The sequence below is a fragment of the Apodemus sylvaticus genome, chromosome 12 (genome assembly GCF_947179515.1).
Source record: "Apodemus sylvaticus chromosome 12, mApoSyl1.1, whole genome shotgun sequence".
NCBI classification, from domain to species: Eukaryota; Metazoa; Chordata; class Mammalia; order Rodentia; family Muridae; genus Apodemus; species Apodemus sylvaticus.
The window spans coordinates 45,180,944-45,205,683 of NC_067483.1; the positions used below are offsets into that span (position 1 = coordinate 45,180,944).

At 42.1% G+C, this 24,740-nt stretch overlaps 1 protein-coding gene across 2 annotated transcripts in view; it reads right to left on the minus strand.

Annotated features, from left to right (window-relative positions):
• Nek7 (NIMA related kinase 7) overlaps nucleotides 1–24,226 on the minus strand; it is a 128,275-nt gene extending 104,049 nt beyond the window's left edge. Inside the window, exon 1 of one of the 2 annotated variants that reach the window (XM_052200222.1) lies at nucleotides 24,026–24,226. The gene's annotated coding sequence lies outside the window, so the exon portion shown is untranslated. Of the gene's footprint in view, nucleotides 1–14,725; nucleotides 15,076–24,025 lie in introns of those variants that run through there. The other variant, XM_052200224.1, reaches the window with a different exon arrangement.
• Nucleotides 24,227–24,740: the final 514 nt, after the last annotated feature.

Consider the following 24,740-nt stretch of genomic DNA (forward strand, 5'->3'; position numbering starts at 1 on the left):
CTGAGGAAAGAAACTACTTTCAAGTGTAGGCCCATGCCCAGAAGGAGATGCCAACAGAAAACAAACTCAGCTACATCTCTGGAGGTTCCTTGTCTCAAAATGTGTCAGGGATTTTTCTTTTTTCTCCATTTTTACACTGTAGTTCCTTTGCATTTATGGTATGGCTTCCGGTTCTGTGTCTTTATGGGATTCCTGAGACTGTGAACACGTGGGTCTCAGTAACTATGTTGGCTTCCTCTGTTTTTTCTAGGGGTCTTTTCCTTCTCTCTGCTTTTCCCTTGTCATCATGGTGGTTCTGCTGTGTGTACTGTGCTTTTTAATGTCAGTTAAATGGCATTAAACATAAGCTAAATTTCATTTAGAATTATTAGGTTAACTATTAGCTACACGGCTTCTGGATCTTTAAAAGACCTAGGAAAACAGGAAACAGGTCAGATCAGTGAATATAGAGATAGTACAATTATTTTAAATGGAAACTACATGCTAAATTGTCTAGGAATGGCAAGGTAAAAATCTGTCTCTCTGTTATAGAGGCTGACAGGAAATAAATGAAGCCAATCAACTGAAGAAAAAAACATGAATTATCTATTTCAAAAGATGACACTCATTCAACATCATAACAATTACTATAAAGAATGTCTGACCCCTGAATCAGTGAGATACTAGGCTTAATCACTTATAAGTGATCAATAAATCAAGTCAAAGCTTGGTATGCTCCTTGTAATATTGTCAGAAATTAATGAATATTAAACAGCAGTAGCAATGCCTTTTTGACTCTAAGCTCTCACATAAGCATATCTTATTATAAAATCACTTTAAAGGGAACTATTAAGTACGCATCTACTTAAACTTTCAAGCAGCATAGCTTCCTTCACTATACATAATGTCCATGGTGGGCCCTACACCCTCATGCTCATTTGTGACACTGTTTAGGGTAAAGTAGAATACAGAAAACTTTCTTTTTCATGACTGGTGAACTGCTGTTAAGAGCTCCAAATGACGTTAGACCAGTAAACACAGAGTTTGCCATGCTAATGCTGTGGAGCCAACACTGACATCACCATAAACACGCAGTCAATAGGCAGGTATCTGCTGAGTGGATGAAAACTAAAGCCTACCTAATCCTGAGACTAGCTTTGTCTCAGTGACCCTGAAAAACACTGGTGGAGACCGGCTGTCAATGGTGCTTGCACTCAAACAAGAACAGAGTGGGACCTGACAAGTGACCAGCACCAGTCTGGGACATCATTACCTATAAACTGCTCACCACTATAACTCAAAGGACATCATGTGTAATATGCAGAGGACATGGACAGTAGCTGACTGCCTCCAGTTGTTCTAGAATTCCTGCTTCTATTCTAGAATTCCTTTGAATTGCATGCTGGGGCTTTCATAAACGAGATTTCTTAAAAATACAGCATGTGCATGCACCACATTTACCCTAGCACATACACCGTCTTTCTCTCCTATAACACTGTTTTGTTGAACATCTTTCAATTGTGTCCACGATCTTTAGAATAAAATCCAAATTCTTTAACCTGGTGCTACGGACGCTTATTCAGACAAGGGAACTTTACTTAGTTCCTTCTGTGAACCAGGAATGCTGATGACAGGAAGATAAGCAGCAAATGGGCTCTGCTATTTAGAGACTCAGAATCACACGGAGCAGTTTGCAAAACTTCTACCCAAAAGAGAGCCAAGGAACAGCAACCTGTTGAGGCTCCCCTCAACAGTCTTTAAGACTCATTCTAAACAGTTAGAGGGAGGGTTTTCATTCTGCAACGACCACCACATTGGCCATTATAAAGAGAATGAACAGTCTCATGTCCAACCACCACTGCCCAAAAAAAAAAAAAGCCATTTTCTGAACTTAAGAAATCTTAATATCACTTAATGAAACAGCTCCCTTCAACACTAGGGACAAATGTGCATAGTCCACAGAGGCTTCAGACAAAGACCCCACCTCCTTCTACTGCCCCATGCTATGATGGGCTCTCCACACTAAGGCCTTTTTCAGACTGTTACATGGCGTTACCAAGAGGGATTATGACAGCCTTACCAGCGGCGTCTGCAGTAGAGCCCTCTGACTCTCCCATAATGCCTGGCACAGTTCTTTTTCCACAATTAGCCTTCCTGGAACACAATAAGCTACTGTGGGTTACCAACTGGGTTATGTTTTGTTCAAGTAGTCTGTGAATGCTGTAAACAGAGTCAGCATGAGGCAGAAAGCGCAGTTAACAGATCCTAAAATCGGGAAAGCAGAGGCAGTGTTCAAAGCACAAACTTAAGATCCCAGCAATGCCTTCTTTCAGATTACTTCATCATTGGTAATACATACTGAAATTAAATGTCCCAGGTCTGGCAAAAAGAATGACTCAGAAAAACAATTTCAAATTTTGATCTCAAATCCATAGAATTAGTCTATAATAGGAAAGCAAACATATGAAATAATCTGTCTCTCTCCACCCTTTTCCTTTTTATTAAGCATACACATCCATGCTGTGTGACCACTTCACAGCCTAACAGATTAAAACGGCTTTTCTATCTAGATACACAGGCTAAACCAGGGCTACTTGTTACTCAGTCTAAGAGTTAAAAAGAGGAAAACCCTAAACGGTAGTGAAATGCTAATGTATGTCAATGTGTAAATTCATAAATGAGAGCTATCACTGCATGCATCTTTAATTCTTCAGGGATTTAGTCTTTCAGTTAAAACTGCTCGGTACACAGAATGTTCTAGAAGCTGATCATTCTGACAGTCTCTACTGACCTGTCACGCTTGTTCACCTTGTAATTATTTCACTCTTATTTCTATAAGATCAACCCAAAACACCCACCTATATTTGGCTCAATAAATTGAACATGTAAAACCATTTTAAATGCATGCTTATGGCTTTTACATGGGAAGAGAAAAGCAATGATGCTATCTGATTAACTGACAAAGTTAAAGAGGTCATTACATCAACCGCTTACCCTTAACTGTCCTTTCTAAGGAAGTGTCTGCTTTACCAGAACTTAATTGTTTATAATACACACTGAAAACAAATGTCCCAGCCCTGGGAACAAGAATATGAGTCACAAAAGCTGGTGTTTCAAATGTTAGTAAATTTCATTCTCAATGTAAATTATGGGTTAGTCTGTGGGCAAAATAAATTGTCAAGTGATTGTTTCTCATGCAAGGCAGTGGATGAGACCTAAGTATTCTACAAACTTGGGAGTTTCCAGACTCATATTTGCAGCTGTTCTGTTCTTTGGCCGCCCCAATATCACTCACAAAGGAAACCTGATTGGGGAGAAGGCAGCTGAGACAGGGCACGGACTCCATCAAGTCTGAGATGTCTGACCATGCTCTCTGAACCTGAGTTACCTTAGTGTCAACTGAAGCTATTAGACGACGTAGGCTCCAATCCTTTCTAGTTGCTGAATTCTACCCAATTTTAATTTCTTCATGAATAATAATTTATGTTACACCAATTCAGTTTATTGCCATTCTGAGTCAGGCCAGGGATGTAGACGTACTGTGGTTTAGTTACTACCCAGAGTACAGCCTTCAAAGCAATGTGTGGTTAATTCCAAAGGTACCCCTCAGTTAAATTTTTCTATGAAAAAGAAAATTATCGATTAATTTGAAATGTAATGCCCTCTTCTGATATGTCTGAAGACAGCTACATGTGTATTCATATAAAATGTAAGATGTCATGAAGAATAAAATTTTCTATTTGTTTAGTATAACATACTGAACAAATGGTTGACCTCACAAGAAAAAAAAATAATGTTTAGTTTTAACTCCATTTGTTAGGTTTTTTCCTAAGCTACTTAAAGGTAACACATATCTCTAAAATTTCAAGTTATAATTAGTTATCTCAGAAAATATGGGCAGTACCATATATTTAAAGTTAATGAGCAAAGTGTGAAACACAGATCTCCTCAGTAGAAACACTTGTCCCTTGCACAAACGCCCCATACTTTTCTTACATTAGCATGAAGTCCATCACTAGGGATGTATATTGGAGCATCACTTCAAACAGTTTTTCTAGACAGTTTTCCTACTGTAAGTCAACATTGAAAATGTGTGCACCCTAAACCAATTGTTAATTCACACAAGTATTTTCAGCAAATGGCTTTATTGATATAATTCATTTACTATGGCTGAGAATGTTTCCTCTGAATTAAAATAATAACTTCTTCTTGAGCATACCTCATTGTGATTCTTCAATAAACAAAAACAACATAATCTTCTAATTACCTCCCTCTAGGATTATAATTTGGTTATAATAATTAAAAGGGGTTACAAAGTCATAATTATCAGCAAGAAAAATGCACCAAAAAAGGAAGAAATGTATTAAGTAATAACAAGATTATTACTCTGGCCTTGGCTCTGTAGCTTCTGAGCCTATCAGCTTAGGAGGTCCTTGGGCCTGTCTCAGTACCTTTCACACACCCCTGAGCAATCCTGCATGAGACAGACACCCCAGCCCAATCCTGGGGCAAACTGTTATGAAGAAAACTCATCCAACTGTGCTCATGGCCTCAGGGACCTATAGTTAAAACAGTTCTCCGTGTACATTTGGAATAAATTAGAATAATGTCAACATCAAGATACAATTATGGCATGACTGTATTACTGATAAACCTTCTATAGAATGTAAAGACTTTTAGATATTAATGCAAGGTTATTTTTGAACTGAAAAATCATATTAAAAGTAGAAAAAAAGTCACCAAATTGCCCTGCCACCTCGGTTTTTTAAGGTTTACAAATTCTTTGTTGATATGCATTCTTCCAGCAAAAACACACAGACTGTTTTATACTTTTCAGATATTTTCCACAGGTGGTTTTTGAAAACATCACCACAGAGTGAACAGGAAATAATTTCAGATTCCAGATAAGAAACTCAAAGGAAAGAAGTCCCAAGCACAGAAATCACACACAGACACACACAGACACACACACACACACAGACACACACACACACACACACACGGACATGGACACAGAGATGGAATTAGCTGAGCGGGATGCTACAGAAGCCCCTTCCTGGCAGGAACAACTGCAGAACTCTGCATATGAACATTTTTCTCAAACTCTTCAAAGCCACAGGTCAAGGCTAGGGTTTCAAGAAATATACAACAGCGCCAAGACCACAGAAATTTGTGTTTAGTTCAAAACTCAACCACATCCTGGAAAGTTCCAGGCCAGCTTCAAGTCCCCAAATCCCTTCATTTTCCTGTACAGCCAATTCTCTTCTATGGAGTTGCCTTCGGCACCCTGCATCCTGAGAGGCACACTCCTTCAGCACTCAAGAATCCTTATGACTATCTCGTCGCTTAAGGAGTATGCCATAATTAAGTTCATCTAAAGAATTCAAGACTTGTTGGATCATAAACCAAATATAACAGCCTATCCTATTTCAATTCTCAAAAGCCTTTTCTACAATTAAAAAAAAAACACACACAGACAAAAACCACACAGGGCAAAAATACATTTTTTTCTAAAGTCTATTTTAAATCTTAAAACTATACAAGGTTATGTTACAAATTACACTTAAATCGCTTGACCAATGGAGTCCTAAGAAGGGTCTTTATTAGAATGAGTAACAAGCCAAAAGTAGCAAGGAAGAGCACAGTCAGTGGGAGCGGAGGAGCACACCTTTACTCCAAGCACCTAGGAGGCAAAGGCAAGACGATGTCTGAGTTTGAGGCCAGCCTGGTAGACAGAGCAAGGGTTAAGCCAGCCAGAACTACAGAGAGGAAAAGAATAAAAAAGAGGAGGAGGAAGAGGAGGAGAAAAAGAAGAGAGGAGAGGAGGGGAGGGGGAGGAGAAGGGATGGGGAGGGGGGAAGGGAGGGAGAGGGGAAGGAGGGGGAGAGGGAGTAGGGGAAGGAGGAGTAGGGGGAGAGGAAGGAGGGGAGTAGGGGGAGGAGCAGGAGAGGGAAGAGGGGGGAGGGGAGAGGAGAGGGAGGAGGGGGAGAGGAGATAGAGGAGGGGGAGAGGAGAGGGAGGAGGGGGAAAGGGGAGAAGGGAGAGGGGGAGAGGGAAGAGGGGAAAAGGGAGGAGAGGAAGGGGGAGGATGGGAAAAGGTAGGAGGGGGAGGAGAAAGGAGGGGAGGGGAGAGGAGGAAAAGGGAGGGGAGGAGATGGAAGAAAGGCACACTTATATGAAATTATAATATCCCAGGTGAAATAACAATCCCTGGTAGGGGAGTTGTTTTGTTTTTGTTTTTGGGTGTTTTGGGTTTTTTGTTTGTTTGTTTGTTGTATTTTGTGGGGTTTTTTGAGACAGGGTTTCTCTGTGTAGCCTTGGCTGTCCTGGAACTCACTCTGCAGACTAAGTTGGCCTTGAACTCCTAGAGGTCCACTTGCCTCTGCCTCCTAATTGCTGCTCTTGCTGGGATTAAAGGTATGCACTACCCCAGCCAGCAATAAACTTTGTTTTTAATGAGGAATTAAGCAATTTTGATTGTTTGTTTCTCAACAAAAAGGAGTCAAAAATCAGATGATGGCAAATGTCTTTCTGTTTCTCTAAACTTGGCATATACCTCTTACTAAGCCATAGGAAGCCAATGAACCATGTAACTGTTTTCTACTAAGTCATCTTTATTTGTGCTTGGATAAACTCCTGGTCATTATTATGGTTACACATATCGTTTCAGCTTGGTTTGGGTTTATTACAAATTTACATAAATCCACAAAACTAATATGGTGATATAGTTACAAAAACTACATCTTTATCAAATTCCTTCATTTCATGGGTTGCTTTATTTTGAGGGGGTCTCAGTGTGCCATGAGGAGTTGGGTGGGGGAGGGGCTGACAAAGGAGAGCTGTCAGGAGACTCTCTTCCCTGACCCTGCAGTTCCTGAACACAGGACTTAGCCCCTCAGCCTTGACACCAAGCGCTTTAAGCTACTGAGCCATCTCTCGCCGCTCAGTACATGTTTTATTGTTTTAAATTTTATGACGGATTTGTATTTTATATTCATGATTTCCAACGCCTGCTTTTTCAGCCTCTTATGACTTGTTAACTGGTATGTCACAACCAAAATACAAAAGGGCAGCATCCATGCCAAATGAATCTAAAAGATACTGAACTATCAGGTTCCTAAATATGCTAAAGTACACTGGATTATGCCCACAGACGGCTTACACATCTTTTTCCAAACTGCTCTGGCTATAAATTTCTATTCAATCTAGATTATGGCTTTGGGAAAGCCTGGGAGTCTGGTGGATATAGCTTGGTGAATATATCATCAAAATGTTTTCTTTTGGTCCTAATTCTGGCAGGTTTTAGTACAGGAACTCAACACAGGATAGAAACTCCCTATTCAGTTACTATAAAAAGTTAAAGCACAGATTTAGAAACCAAGCTTTAGAAATCTAATTGTGAAAGCAGCTCCCATGTCTTTTGTTTCTCCAGTTGGTAGAATATTACTTTAATGATTCCAGTTATTACGGTGCTACTTCTCAGGGCACTGGGCAATTTATAAAGTAGATCTTTAGCCTTGTCCACCCTCATTAATTCTACTGTAGAATTCACACTGCTACTGCTGTCTTTTTTGTTGTCTGTTCCTTATAGATCTTGGCCTATTTCTTCATTTTTCCTCGATGGCTTAATTGCTTCCAAGAGGATGTCTCCTGAATTCACCCAGTTGAAAACTGTTTCTTAATCTAAATGGTTAACAGATCCATGACTCCCCTCGATAAGTGTTTTATGTATGCTGTGTTTTGGGTATCACCCCCTGCACACACTATTTTATCTTCTGCCATGGGGACCATGTTTTCTTGCTTTGAATGTATCAAGCTTTAAAAAACAAACATATAGCCCAGCCTCCCTTACTGATAGTCTACTAATGGTAATGGCAAGTTTTTTTGAAGTCCTCCTTCAGCAACACTTCTGCTCATTTTGGAGGTTGTGGAATACAGCCATACAGTCACACACCGGCTAAGAAACGGATCCAGAAGCCCCTTCCCTGCCCCTCAATACTGAATACTTAGCTGTCAGATTGAGAGCTTTCAAAGCATAGCCTATCTCTGTTTCCGGCACTGTGGGGCCTTTCTAGTGGGGCAGCGCATCTGTTTGTTGAGTCTTCTGCAGCTGCATCTACTCCATGCTCATCCCCTGAGCTTCTGTTCAGAGGTCCAGTTGGGATCTCCAGTTCCCAACTACCTCTGAGAAATTTTAGTTCACAATATTACACTATGGAGTAATGTCCAAAAGCTCACGTGCAACATACATCTCTCTAATCCTTGACAGGGTAAATATATCACTCTATTGACAACATAGACAGGTAATATTTTGGTTGTACACATAATTCTCTTAGCCACGGCCCTGTTTTCTTCAGATTATTGAAGTGACTGTTCCATTACACTTGAAATTCTGTGATAATAAAAAGAACACTTTGACTCCTTCAATTTCTTGAAGAGTCTGGTTCTAGTAATTTGGTCTCGTTAATGGCTGGTTTAGAATGCACATGTGCAACTGTTACTCCGTACTCCCCTGCAAGAAGGCAGATGAGCCAGGCGAATCTACGATGAAGAGTATGATGAGGAAATGCTCTTTTCTATTTTATCATTTCTATACAAAATGCACCTTTTGCTCCATGATCAATAAACAAGGCTGCTGATTCTTTTGCTCGGGTTTCCTTTAACGGTAAGTCCCCTGATTATTTAAATCAATAGTCATGCATTTTCAGTGGCACAGAACCTGCCTCCTACATACTGATGAGGTTCAAACCTGTAACTTCACAACACCATTTGGAACTGCTGTATCTATTTGTCCAAAGGCGCAAGCAAAGTACGTCTAAAGTTTGCAACACTCAAAAGCCATTCAATCCTGTATTCATTTTAGTGACTGTGTGGCTGCCTCGGCAACCCGTATAATTCTCTAGGTCATCACAAACTTACTTCCTTACCTTCATAGATGTCCTTACTTCATACTAACTCAACCTCCCAAATCTCTCTCTGCTTAACTCAGACCATGTGAGTCTTGCCAGTACTACCACCTGCCCATAAATCATCCTGGTTTTTGTAATAATTCCTACTCTATGTGCTCATTAAATATATACAACGTCTTTATCGGTATTCTTTCCCCACAGAAACAGTACATTCTGGCCTTAACACACCGTTTATAACAGGTTATTTCAAACCTACATTCCTCTGACACAAGGTGCAGCATTTTATTGAATGAGCCTTTCTAACTAGCTAGCTACCTGTCAGACAACCTCATTCCTTCCCAGGTAATCCTTTGTTCTAGTTTATTTCTGTGTTACTGTGCTACGAGACTAAGCATCATATTTATTGGAGTTTGCGTACTGGAGGTACACAAATGAGGAGCGAGAATCCAGCTTCTAAGGAGATCTCGGGAAGGAAAGGGCTTCCACCAAGGGAACCCAAGGCAGAAACCTGGAGGTAGGAACTAAAGCAGAGACCACAGAGGAAAGCTGCTCTCTGGCTTGTTCTTCATGGCCACTTTAGCTTGTTTTGTTTTATACCACTCAGGACCACCAGCCCAAGGATGGCACTGCCTCTATTAACAGAGGTAGGCCCTCCTCTATCAAACATTAATCAAGAAGATGCCCCCGAAGACTTGCCCACAGGTCATTTTGATAGGGTTATTGTCTCAACTGAAGTTTCCTCTTCCCAGACTGCTCCAGCTTGCATCCAGCTGACAAAATCCCTAACTAGCACACCTCCCGTTACACCATATATTTTAATAACTTAGTTATCTGTCTATCTGCGGTCTGGTCCATCTAGTAAACATCTCAGGCAAGAACTACTGAGAAGGTGGATGTTTAGTCCTCATTTGTATACCTCAGGTACACAAACTCCAATAAATATTTGAATAAACAAAGTTGGAAGAAAAAGAAGTGATTACAAAGAGGACTGGCCTACCAGTCCGGAAACCGAGTGCAAATTCACACGGGCATCCAGCTTGAGTTGATTAAGAACAAGGGGCCAGCCTCATTCTCATTTTTTCCTCGTTAAAGGAAAGTGCATTATGTCCAGGTTCGATGGATGACACAGCAACATCATTTCAGGAGCAACAAATGCAAGCTACCTTCCATGCGAAAGGCCACTGACCAAGTTAGGATGCCTCTCCAAAGTGTCAAATAATACAGGGTGAGAGAGAGAGAGAGAGCACGGTTTCTTCTGCTTACTCTGCTTATTGTCACATAACTTCTGAGAATGTGAAAGGCAAGATCCCTATTCGGATTTTCAAAGAAGCTTATCATATATATTCATATATAACATACACATACAGATAGGTAGGTAGGTAGACAGACATTCAGACAGACAGATAGAATTTGTCAGTTTAAAATAACTGTAGGCAGAGATCACTCGATGCCAACCATTCGCTCATACAGCAACAACTAAAGCCTGGTGTTCTTGCTAACTGTCATAGCAAACAGACTGACACAGAGAGCTCAGATGAACGTGCCGTCTTGCTTTCTATTGCTATGATCAATGCAGTGACCCAAAGCAACACAGGCAGGAAAGAGTTAGATGACTTACCAGTTATATGCTGTCAAAGGAAGCTAGAAACTTAGAGGCAGGAACTGAAACAGGGTCCACTCCACCCCACCCCACTTCCTTAGCTACCTTTCTTATGCAAATCAGGACCACCTGCCTAAGGTAGCACTGCCCACACCCAAATTTAATCATTAATTAATAAAGTGCCCCCAGAGACAAATCATCAAAGGGTAATCTGATGAAGGCATGTTCTCATATGTGGTTCTCTCTTCCCGAATGATTCTAGCTTATGTCAAGTTACACACACACACACACACCAACTAATATAATGAATTTGGAAACCCATCTCCAAACCTGATTATTAAAAACAATCTACTGAATTTATTGTACTAAATAATGCATAGTAGTGAGTTCTCTTACCACAAAGTTGGCAAGGCCCTGTGGAATGCAGGCAAACAACTTAGAAACACTTGGATTTATGAATTATGTATTATAAGTCCATTTTTTCCAACAACCTTTGGTCTGAAACAAGCACTCACTAATGGAAAAATTATCAAAAAGGCAGAAAACACATCTGTCTAAATAAAGAAAAGAGGAAATGATAACAATTCTGAATTAACAATGTTGTGCTTTATGCTTGTAAAATGCTGAACTACCTATAAGTATTAATTTAACATTCTTGGCTTGCCTTCTGATCCTCCACTGTTCTTTTTGCTTTACATACTACAGCTTACTATAATGCATAGAGTAGCTGTAAACTTTCTCATCAATTCATTGGCTACTCCTAAAACCTGGATAAAGAAACAGGCCCTGGCTAAGAAGACAAGCTAGAACTCCACAGCTTCTGCTGCTCTCTTCAGGGAACATTTTCATCAGCCCTGGCCCAGGCCCTGACAACATTCTTAGGACCTGAGTCACAGCAACGGTCTATTTAATGAATAATTAGGTTAGTAGGACATAATCAAAGTTAAACCAAGCAAGAGGCCAGTTTATTACTTTCTTTCTACAAAACTTCTACCTTTCTTTGTCTATCCCACAACAGGCAAATACACACACACACACACACACACACACACACACACAAAAGAAAGGTATAGTAATTACAGCTTTTTATTTGTTCTTTTTTTAACTAAGCATGTCCCCAGTGCAAATTAAGATTAAAAGAGAAATTGAAGGGCACTGGTGAGAGAGTGGTGAACACAACTGACTTCAAAGAAAACTGCAAATTAGGAAAAACACAAGTAGATATCACACTGAGACTCCTAATCACACAAACTATCCTTTTAATAGCAGCATTCTTAAAAATCAGTGCCTGTGTGTGAGTGTGTGTGTGTGTGTGTGTGTGTGTGTGTGTGTGTGTATTTTCCCTGCAGACCAGAGGAGGGCATCCGATCCCCAGATCTCGAGTTACCGGCAGCCATGAACCTCATGACCCAAATCCCACCCTGTAAGAAGGGCTCTCAACCCCTGAGCGTCTCTCTGGCCCCACAGCAAGAGCTGTTGACATATTTATAAAGTCATGGCCAAACACTAAAGATCTGAACTATGGATGACAGACGGTTAGCTTGGGAGCTGCTAAGCCTGTTTCCCCTGCAAACTCTGCCAAATTATTTTAATGCTAAACAAGAGAATCTTGCATATTCTCTTGTTTCTCTGGGCAAAGACCAGAAAATAACACCAAACTGAGCGTTTTCACACACACACAGGCATACAGATGTAAAATGTATTTTCTCCAGAAAATTCATTTTATGAAGCCCTGATCGTATGAAGACATTATTCAATAAGCATTGCAACTTCAAAGTAATATTGAAGAAAAACAATGTTTTTCTGATGAACTTGGTTTAGGCTATTACATTAAAGACTTGAAAGGAGTCAACCCAAAACTTGAAAATCTTATTGTAGTTGAATACTGTTTAATTTTTTAATACTATTTTTAATTTATTTTTTTTACAATTTCATACATGAATACAGTATTTACATTATTTCCACCCTTCCTACTATCCTGTGTCCCTACACATACACATGCGAATACACACACACACACACAGAGCCTCCTGAGTCTATTTACAGTGCTGCTCATGTGTGTATATACTAAGGGCTGAGCACTTGGGATTGGATAACCTATAAAGGGGCTCTGTTGAAGATCTGTTCAAACATTCAAAATGGGATTACATAATTGGTATCCAGTTAAATTGTTATCTGAGCTTTCTGAACCTATGGAAATCCATTGCTCTGATAATAGAAAAAAAAAACTAAAGTGTCAGAAAGATGGCATGAACTAAGAGTTTAAAAGCAAAGATTTATTAAGGACAGAAATGACAGTATTCAAGTGCATAAAAGAAATATTATATAATATACTGAATTCTGCCAACAAGTTACCATTTAGTTGTCCCTAGCATCCATGAAAACTGATTTATCTTTCAACAAAACTGTTCTTTTAAATGAGCTCAGATGGAAAGGGCCTGGAACACACCTTCTCCACATGTGATCCATCACTGACCCTCCTGATACTGAAACTGGCTGAGCTCTGGACCACGCCCTCTGCTATGCTCAGAAGACATATGGCTGCCTACTAGTATTACTTGGATATCAGCTATCCAACAAATACCCCCAGAAAGATGTATCTTTCTTCACACACCATAGAACCTTTTATTTATTCATAATATGTTTAACAAATTAGCTTCTAGTCAAATAAATCTGACCTTGGTCCTGTTTTAGCCTATTGCCTAATTCCAGGAACTGACTCAGTTTATCTTATTCATGCCTCTAATGCATCTAATCACCAACCCAGCTAGTGTCTCTTTTGACCCCATATCCTTCCTCGTATCAAATCCAAGTCATATAACCGTAGTTCCTCATATAATCCTAGTTCCTAGCTCACCCCAGCTCTCCTATCAAGGACCCTCACAGACTTTCACCTGATTCACAGCCTACAGCCTCCTTTCCACCTCACAGTGCAGACTTGCAGGAGATGTGCCTGGCATCCATCCTTGCAGTCCCTGAAGTCAGTTGCTCAACTGTTCTGGACATTTGGTCTCTCACAGATAGGACCTGCCCAACCCCCCTGCTCCTTATAGTCTCTGGGAGACAGGCATCTGCTGTTCCCTGAACGGCCAGTTCTGACAAGAATGGTACCAGGCTGTATAGGAAACACAGATGTGTACAGGACATGATTCACACCTTCCAGAAACTGACATTCCAGGAACAACAGTAGGGCAAACATATCTACAGTAAAAGAGAACTCTCTAGGCCAGAAGCAGAGGAGCAGATACCTCTTTATAATTTTCCATATAACATGGAGCAGAGGCTTAAGAGATGAAGAGGACTTTAATAACTGAGACAGAACAGCTGCAGTGTGGGAAGTGGCATAAAAACAGCAAGAGAGTAAAGACAGAATGAAGGGAAGGGAAAGCACAAGTCAACTTATCCTAAAAAGTATATGCTGTCCGGTGTGATTAAAACAGGGGAACGTAGAGACCAAGAGAAAGAGATAGGTCAGGATGTGTAGATAGGTCCGAATATGTAGACAGGTCAGTATATATAGATGGCTCAGTATATGTAGACAGGTCAGTATGGATAGACCAGTATATGTAGACAGGTCAGTATACATAGAGAGGTCAGTATAGATTAAGTCAGTATATACAGACAGGTCAGTATAGATAGATCAGTATAGAGAGGTCAGTATACATAGGTCAGTATATGCAGACAGGTCAGTATATGTAGCTAGGTTAGTATATATAGGTCAGTATACATAGACAGGTCAGCATATGTAGAAACAGACTCCCCATTGAAAAGAGGTAAGCCAGGCAATCCTATACAATGCTAATGGTTAATTTACTCTCATATTCTATACATAAAGCTGAAGTATAAAAAGCAGAAAGCTGGAAATTCGGTTTCACCTAGAACATAATCTTACAGTCTCACCGTGTAGTCTAACTTTGACAATCGGACCCCACGTGAAGTATCCCATGAGATTTTTTTGACAAATAAGCTTAGCATTGGCAGAAGAGGAGCAGGCTATTTGGCCATGGGTTAACTAAAACCACCTGCCCTTACAGAAACAGGCAACAAACGCAGGCATTACCTAGCAGCTTTTTTATCGGCAATAATCAATAATCATGCACAGGTAAATCTTAACGTTTCGTTTACCACCTTAATTCCAAACCTGAGGAATGCTAGTCACCCAGGACACACACTGCATGCCTCCAGCCTTACGATTCAGAATAATCTGCAGGACTGACCATCATGGAAAGTTACTCACCTGCCTTCCTTGCTCAGATTTGCTGGTTCGCTCTCCCGCTTTTAATGGTATCTTTTTTCTTCCTGGTTTACAACAATGGTTCTATTTCTATACCCATACCTCCCAAATGCCACTGCTGACTGGGATTTTCTTCCTTGCTTCTGTTACAGCCCTTTCCTTAAATGTCACCAGTTCTGTTCACTTCAGCTACACACCAACAAGCTCTAAATTTCTCTGGGAATGGAAGACTAAAGAAGAAAGGGAGAAAAATCGGGGAAAAATAAGAAACAAAGGCCACCTGACTTACAGAACCGTCTGACAGAGGCCAGGAGGCCCTAGAGACCACATACTTGTCCCTCACAAATGGGGCACCAGACAAGTTCACCCTGATTTGAAACTGTGTGCAGCCAACTGGCTCATCTTTTGAACATTTTTAAAATATGTATGCAAAACAGCCTGCAAAGTTTTCAAGGTAGAAAGTGTAGAACTTCCACCGACCTGGTGGAGCGCCCTAGAATGAGGCCTTGCCCACTGGGAAACCATGTTCCATGAGACTGATGTGCTGCCACTCCATAACTGCATCAGTCCTCCGTCTTCCGGCTCAGCCTCTTCACCCACACCTGAGTCAGCACCGAGTCTACAGATGCTCTCCCCAGGGCGGACACGGACCCGGCCTCCATGGCTACATAGTTAGCTTGCACTGTCAAACCCCGCATAAAGCGTGTGACAAGATACAATAACAAACTTCTATTTAGTCCTCTGACAAAGCATCAGGGAAAGGGGATGGGGAAATAGTCATACACAAAATGGAGCTACAGTGTTCATAAAGTTTATGTTTAAAACAGAAATCCCTGGCAACAGCTTTCAAATGACCAGATAGGTGTTCTTAGACAGCGAAGTGTGTATTCCAAGGCCTGAGTCTAGAGACAGGGAGGGAAGAGTGAGGGAGCCCAAGTACCAGTCACATGCTATCCAAGCACGAGTGGAAAGAAGGCAGTCACGGAAAAGGTGGGGAAGAGCAAGCTACTCATCCTAGCGTTCTTGAATGCTGTCCAGCACGGCCAAACATTTGAGACAGAAAACTCCGGTGTAACAAGGCGGGAGAGCACAGGCAGGTCTCCAGCCTCCAGAGCTAGAGACAAAGGCTCTACCGGGCAAAGCAAAGGAAGTTGGCTCTTATGCAAAAATAAATAAATAAATAAATAAATAAATAAGGTGACTCGGGAGCACGGGAAGTGAAGTGGTAAGCTTTCACACTGAGCTACGAACCCTGGCACAACACCAGGTGGAGAGACAGACACACAGCGCACTAGCCAGGGGGTAGGACATGCTAAAGCTGGCCTGTCTGCCTTTTTTCTTTCGCCTTATCTGAAGTGGAATGTTTCTCTGCTTTGCTCAGTTGTTATTTAGAAGAATATTTATCTTCTTTATTTAAGAATTTATAGTTGGTGCCTAAGAATGATTTCAAAACACTCATCCATATTTTGAACAGAGCAGTTGTTTCCATACTCTAGGACAGTCTGATGGCTACATGAACGCTAAGCCAAGACGTTGCATTGCCCTGACAGAAATGATATCTGCAATTGGAAAGAGTTCTTGTTCTAATGAAAAGGATATTACAACAGAGTACTCTCTGTGGGTGGTGTGAGGGACCCCTGCTCAAGAGTCATCTGCACGATGTATTGACAATGAACGTGTCCAACACAGAACAATCCTTCCAATACCAAGGCTCATGATCATCGGATCAGAACTTCCAACTTAGGCAGTCTGAGGACCATAGCTTCAGAAAACAATTGAGGAGCCATACAGATTTTTCAATTTACAACTTACAAATGAATTGTGTAAATTTACAATTTACTACTTAAAGGAATCACGAGATCCCATTAGATTGATCTGATCCATTTCTACTTGACAAGAAGAACTGGCAACACACAGAATGAATACACCTAACACAATTTCAAAGAGTAAATCACCGATTATAAAGAGTAAAGGAAACTGGGGGACCATTTGGTGTCTGAAACACAGCAAAAAGAGAAGAAATTGGCAGATGCTAGTATGAGTGGCTATTTCAAATTTTCAATATACTAAGTAATAATGCCTGACTTTTACTAATAAAGACATCTGACCAGACAACCTGTGACTACCCCAGAAACATTGACTTTTCCTGTCCTTACTAGAAAGTAAGGGCTCCTCCCTAGAACAAGCCTCTACACTGGCCAGTTCTTCTTCCCTAAACCTATTTCAAAATACAGACAGAGCATCAAGTCCTAATGTCTGTCTGTCTGTCTGTCTGTCTGTCTCTCTCTCTCTCTCCCCCCCCCCCTTTTTTTTTTTTTTTTTGCTGCAACAGAAATACTTCACAAGGGTACACTTCAGCATTCAGATACCTGCTGACTGAATACATTGATCAAGGTCTTAACGTGAGTGCTGGAAAGGGGACAGACACTGTTACCTGTCTCTCAACAAATCTTTAATGAGCAAACAGGGACCACTGACAAAACAATTAGCAAAAAATTTGCTAAGTCAGGATGAAAACCACACTGCCTAGCATCAGGAGCCCATGACGCTTACACAGGCTTCAGCACTATTAGAAAGCAAAGACCAAACTAAGACTAAGCTGTCAGTCAGGAGAAATGGAATCCCATGAGACAGAGGTGAGGAGCCTGCATCCTTGGGTTTTATCTTATTCCTACATTCAATGAGAAGTCTAATCTAGACCTTGGCAGCTTCCTTCTACTTCTGAAAATACATGATTTAGTAAGTTAGACATAGGCAGTCGCCTCGGGAAAACTACAGAATAATAATGGGAAATGGAAAAGTGTGGTTCCGGAATATTCATTTCACTGTTTCAGTAGAATACTATTCCTATTACAAACCTATAAAACAATGCCCATCTTTATCTCTAGATACAGCCCTTCCACAAGCTTAAAATCTGCCATTATGAATGGACAAAAGAATCAGAAAGTTCAAAATCCTTCAAATAGCAAGGAAAACTAAGTAAAGAGTACAAATAAAAATATTGTCACTAACTTTTAAGTGCAAGGAAGAGGTATGGTGTGTTGCAAAATTAGGGCCTCTGAAGAGACCCTAAGAGGACAAAGTGCAATTCTATAACGATGAAGTCTACGTCACAATGGAGACCCTAGAATGTAGGAGATGTTGGGAACATAATAATGTCTACAGAGAAAAGCCACAGGTACTGTGTAGATTGAACCCCAGAGAAATCCCAACATCACAAATGGCAGAGCCAGACAAGTATGGTTATCTAAGACCAAGAATGCTTAGAGGATGCCACCAAGGGACCAGGTGCCGGGCAGGGAGCTGCAGAACTTGCTGTTTGCTCTCCAGGTTTCTCTTGGCGTCTTTCCTCACTGTCCCCATCCCTCCCATTTGGAATGACACTTACTTTGTGTCACTGTACACAGAATATACATGATGCAGAGTTCCCATTTTATAGGAGTTCACAGCTAAAACTTTGGACTTTCAAATAACGCTGGAATTCTTGAGACTAAGTTAGACTGAACTGACTGGGATAGCCATGAACTTGTTATGGGAGTCCCTTCAGAATGTGAAAAGTTCCCCCATGGGTTCATGAGTTCGAACGCTTCATCTCCAGTTGGGGGTGCTATTTTGGGAGACGGTAGATCCTTTGTGACACAGAGTCTATATATGGCTTGGGGAGGAAGAGTATCTTCAGAGTTAAAGCCTGGCCGTGCTTCTGGATCCTCATCTGTTTCCAGCATCACTAAGCTATGAATATGTCGTTTCACACACTCCAGCCAACCATGGTCAAGTCTCTCCCATGACTCCTCTGACACTAATGACTGTAGCCTCCCGAACTGTGAGCCAACTTAAACCTTAAGTCTAGGGAGATGTGGCCATTAGTATGTCCTTATAGAAGAAGACAGATGCAGACATGCAAAGATGCTACCATATGGCAGAGGCAGCTTAGAGTGATATATTTATTATTAACTGAGTAAAGACAATGTCTGCCACCAATACGGGAAGGAGAAGGAGAGTGAGGAGGAGGAGGGGGGGAGGAAGAGGGGGAAAAGGAGGGAGAGGATGAGGAGAAGAAGAGGAGGAAGAGAAGGAGGAGGAAGGAGAGAAGAGGAAAAGGAAGAGAAGAGGAGGAAAAGGAAGAGAAGAAGGAAGAGAAGGAGAAGGAGGAAGGGGGAGGAAACAATGATGTGTAACATGTATTTTCCCTAACATTCATAGAAAAATTTGATCTCTAACATCTATCCTTCAAAACTGGAATAGAGTCGGCCCAGCTAGCAGTATGTTACAGCAGGTCTAATGAACTCACATAGGTATAGTGTCCCCGGGCTTGGTGATTCCAGCTCTGCAGTGGGAATGGTTGGGGGCACCCAAGGAAGCAACTTTCTCCTTGATAAAGCTTCACTTTAAAAAAAAATCATTAAAATGCCATCTCACATGTGCAAAGCATTAAATCATAAATATGAAAATCACAGGGCAAAGGGAAAGGAGAATCCACACAGAGGAAGATGCAGCTGCCAAACTGTTGAGGTAGCCTCATCAGACAAGGCCAGACCAAGCAGGATCCGAAGAGTCTGTTAGCTATTTCCCCCCTGAAAGTTCCATGAAGAGAGAAATGGAGGAAATGAAACCATCACTGCAGACCTGACAATGCTGTTCTCATTTACAATTCAAAGCAAGCTGATGAGAGCTGGAAAAACTACAGTCTGCACAAACTAAGACTACTCACTCAACACAGGTGATTAACAAAAAAAAAAACAACAACAACAACAACAACTACAAAAAAGGAAACAAACCCAGGGCGTTGGGCCCTGGCTTCTCCACATCAAGGTACACACAGCAAGAGAATTGAGAATACGCATGCAGGAGAGTCAGATAAAGATGTCCCCTGTAGTTGAAGGCCACTCACTGGCCACAAGCTCTAAAATGCCCCAGTTTCCACCTGGCCTCCCTGAGGACTGGCAGAGTCAAAATTCCTACACCCAAGGTCCACTCCCGGCCAGGACGAACAAATTCTACTGTGTGATTTGCAAGGTGTTTCATTTTCCATTGCATTCCACTGCTTCTCAAGACTTGCACCTCAGCCAGCCCAAAATTCACTCTTAGACTAACTAGGAGGCCCTATTTCTCCCCGTGGCCACACACTCCTTGACAACAGGCACCTTCCGGTAATTTATTATTTTCCTTTTTCATTAGAAAGACTAAGTCCACTTTTCTTCTCCTCCCTTTTTTTCCAGGGGTTGGAGGTGGTGTTCTGTCACGGATGTGCTAGTTGTTTGAGAGATTTCCACAGCCCAAGCTGCACTGGCACTCCCAATTCCCCACCTCAGCTCCTCGGCCTACCCTGTCTAGGATTACAGACCTGTACTTCCATTCTTTTTCATTTTTCTTTAAAAAAATTTTTAAAAAGGCTTACTAAATCACACATGCCCCAAAATCCCCTCTAATGGTAACAGTCATACCAAAGGTAGGCTAAAATAAACACTAATGAATGAAGCAAGGCAGAATTTACTCATGTGAGGACTGTCACTAGGTAAAAAGCAGATAAACAGCTCAGCTCCTACCTGAGCTTCCTAAGGAGGAAGCAGGACCCAGCACCCACCCACACTACTTCCATGTCACAGGATGGGTCTGGGGTCTAAACCTTTACAGAGACAACTCCCATCCCGTCTCTAGGCTGCCCTGAGTATTAGCCCCCTTCATCTGTCTCTTCTTGCAGATTATTTTCTCTAGTAAATCTTTTCTACATCTGTTCTAGTCTAGTAAATATTTTTATGCCCTTCTCCTTCACAGCAGGACACCAGCCTAAGTGGCTTGCATGGTTATGAACACCAGTAAGCAAAATCCAGGAATGCGCAGTGGATGGACATTACACACAAGTTCTAAGAATAAAAACTTTCACAGTGCACTGCTGTTGGAAACTCAATGGCTTAGAATTCATGTGTCAGCCTTTGATGTTATCTTCTATATAAATACAGTTTTATTGGAGCACAGCTACCAGCACATATATGGGTACTGTTTGTGGCTATAAAAGCAGGAGCTCAAGGAGACAATACAGCCCACAAAGCCAAAAATACTTATTATAAGACTGCTTAGAGTTTGTGAACCTATCTGTATATAAACACCCTAGAGTTTAAAAGTCCACACAAGAGCTATGTCAACATACAAAAAGGACTACTTCCACTAAGTCATATAAAACATACATTTGTACATATTTATAAACCAGTAAGTTTTTCTCATTTGTACACTGTGGGTAGCTATTAACTCCAGTAAAGCTCATCCTATTAGGTCATTATACACACAGTATGACGGAGTGGCAATTTTTTTTAAAATAAAGGTTAAAAAATCATTTATCCGATCAATAAGGCAAAGGATGTTCCTTAGCATCTATTCTCATTCCTTCCCCTCACCAGAAAACCATAAATGATAAACCTGTTTTCTTTAAAAGGAGAAAAATAACTTGAGAAATATGCAACACCGGAGGAACAATCAAACTATCAGTTGGAAAATGACAAATCAGTAGTTTAGAAGTTTGGCCACTATATAAGTTTAAAAATTCTAAGTCAAGGGCAATAACTCATGCCCATAATCTCAGCCCTTGGGAAGCTGAGGCAGGAGTATACCATGAGTTCAAAGCCAGCCTGAACTGGATACAAAGTAAGTTCCAGGCCAGCATAGGCTGCAAAGTAAAACCCTATGTCAAGAAAAAAAAATTTTTAAACTATAAATTGTAAATTGTAAAATTATGTTCCAAAAATGCATATGCTTGGGTATAATTATATCATATTTCATATACCATCAATGTTATATCAGCTATAATCTCCATGAATAAATTACAGGAGAAAATATTAAAATAGAACAACTTCAAACATATAAAGAGATGGTTCTGAGAAAAATGCTACAATATATTTAGAATTTCATATAAAGCAATTCAGAGTAAATAATAACCACCAAGTCATATAGTTCTAAACTACAAATTTCACACACACAGAACTAAAGTGAGTTTGTTACTGCACTGTGGTTTAGACTGTGAAATGTCTGCCCACTCACTAATCAAATATTTGAAAAGAAAAAGGTGAAAATGAAAACAGCTACCCTAAAAGTTCGTATAAAATCGACTTTTAAAAGTCACTGGAATTTTCCTTTATTTTATTTTTAATAAATGCTCAATACTTAATGTTTGTAGTAAGCCAGGGCTGAGAGGCATCAATCTGCATCACCAGAAGTCTGGAGGTGACAGGAGAGTCAGTACTTTGTGTTTACAGAGTGTAATTGCTCTACACTTCAGTTTATTTGAAACTGAGATGCTGGCTTTTAATTTAGTAAGAAAAGACATGTCAGCAGCCTCTGCTCCCCTCCCCGAGTTCGGCCGTCCGTCATGACAGGTGATTTCTTCTGTTTTGCTAGGCTGGAGAGAAACTAAGTGTCCAGCGAAGAGAGCGTCAGTGGAAGAGAAATGGCAGGAGACAGGTATTATCCAGATAATCTTTAGTAGTTCAGATTACAAAATAGGTCTGAAATGCAGTCTTGGCTCTTTAAGCCGATGATTATCTTAACCGTATTAAAATTGCCAAGCTGCCATCAAAGTGTCTAATGAGATTTCTCTGGGTAGTTCTTGGTTTTCAGTTTCAGATGATCTCGGGCAAAAGCCCCAGTCAGTCACCGACTATATTTAATGTGCTGACCAGGTTGGTTACTATGATTTCGGTGGAAGTGGTGACTTCAAGCTGAGCCCGAATCTTGGAAGTTAACAAGGGGCGCAAGGAAAACCAGAGCCGCGTCCCTCTCTGTTTATGCACTGATTTCCCAAGACTGAGCCTCTCAAGCCTTCTTTCCACAGGCCCACATCCTCTGAGAAACTTGGCCTCCCTCTCCTAGTCCAGGCGCAGCGGTAGGAAGTACCCGCCCTCCTGAGCTGCGGTGTCTTCGCCGCTCATTGGCTGCGGTGGCTGTCAGTGCCCTGAAGGGCGGGGACTCCCACCTTACATCTGAGGACTGCATGGTCACTGGGTCCAGATTCCCCTCCACTCCGCCCCAGAATCCCTTTGCCCATCACCCACTTTTCTGCCCCTCTAAGAAGTAAAGTCCCCCCTCCCCCCGCCAGCTAAAGCAGAAGATGCAACGGTTTGGGAATGTAAAACAAATTATGGACTGGATCTCTTGGAATGGTAGCAGACGGCCGGCGGTGAAGATGAAATAACTGCTTAGGTTGCATGCCAGTTCAATCAAGTGCACTGGCCATCACAAAATACTGCAGCCATGAATCCCAGTGAGAAATGCTGCAACAGCACCGCAGGCTGTATTTTTTTTTACTCATTTTCAGAGTTTGTCCGGTTGTCCCAAACTACAGATTTTTGAGTGTGGGTACTAAACCTTTCTTGGATTACATCCACATCCCATCGTCTAGAAGAGAACAGATTTATTTCTAATACGCATATTCAGAACGTTATTCTGTAAAGCAACGTACCAAAGCAGTCGTGAACGGCTGTAAGCAACGTACCTACGGGGAACTGCAGATTCCTTGGCGGAGAAACTAAAGAGTAGTCCTAATAATACTCTATAAACTGAGGGTATGTGATTGTTTTTAATTGCAATCTTTATGATTAGTAATCTCAAAGAGGAAAACGTCATTTCATCTCTAGATTGTTTTTGCTATATTCAGTTCCATCACCAGAACTGTAAAGGCCACAAACATATCTTACTCGAAAGTAAATATATTCTTAGTGTTTAGCCCGGGCAAAGACTTAGGCTATTCCACTACAGTATGTGAGTCAATAAATGCATCTCTTGAGGGTCTTCCAAGGCCTCCAGCACCAGGCTGAGGCAGCCGGCCGACATTGCTCCGTAGCATCCCCCACGGCCTCTCTAACTCCACTTTCGCCGCGTTGTAACTCAGCTCATACTTGGAAGCAACCTAGCCCTGGATGGGTCTCCATCAGTCCTCGACCTGACTACCCCACCACTCTAGCTCAACTCTAGGACCATGAACTTCACTTTTCTAAACTGGGCTGCAGCCGAATCGGTTGAACCAATCCGAGAGCGGTAAATAGCCAAGGTGACCAATGAGCTCAGTCCGGAGGCGGGTCCTCGCTGGAGTTCCTCCTGTCGGAGCACGGAGACCTGTTGCCGCCACCACCGCCGCCGTGGAGCTTCCCGGGGGTCGAGGCGCCCGGGGTCTGAGCTCCCGCAGCCAGCGGCCTGCACCGCGCTCCGCCAGTTGCAGGCATCCTGGGCGATCCTCGGAGGCACGCGAGCCCGAGGCCCCACGCGGCCCGCCCGCTCCCCGCACGGGCCCCACCCGGCGAGGCCGTGCATACTCACCAGGGCGCCGGGGCAGCTCGGTCCACGCGGGCTGCAGGGCTGCGGGATCCCGAGCCGATCGTCTCTGCCCGCGCCGGCTCCCACCCTGCTCGGCCGGCGCTTCCCACTGCGAGCCTAGCGGCGGCCCATCCTCCCGGCTCCGCTCCTCCTCCGGCGGCCTCGGCTGTCAGGAGGGTAAACATCCCGGCATCCCCGAGGAGAGGGCGGGCCGCCGCAGGCCCCTCCCCGCGCCCGCACCCTGCTCCGGAGCCCACGCTGCCACTTTCCTGAGAACTGGGGTGTGTGTGCCTCGCTTACAGCGGTTGGCCCCTGCCTCCAGATCGGCGTATTTTGATCCCACTTTCTTTTACCAAGTGGTTTAAGCTGCCTCTACACCGTGTCAGTGCAGGCAAACGAGACTTTTTCCCGAGTCTGGCTAAGCAAATCTAGACTTTAGCGTCCCAGCATTGAGAACGCCTTTCAGGACGCTTCCGAAAGTTGAACTAGGTAGTACGATATGCAGAATCTTTGGGATACAGGCACACTTATAAAGTGTCATTACAAAAATATTGCATTACATAAAGTAGTTTACACGTCATATATTTGCAATATGGTTCTCTCGCTAGTACGTGGAGCTGTTAAAAAGCAAAGCTTTGATTCCTACCGTTCCACTAGCCAGATTTGAACTACTGGGACAGACAGCTAGGAGGCGGTGTAGAGTCTGGCATACCTAGAT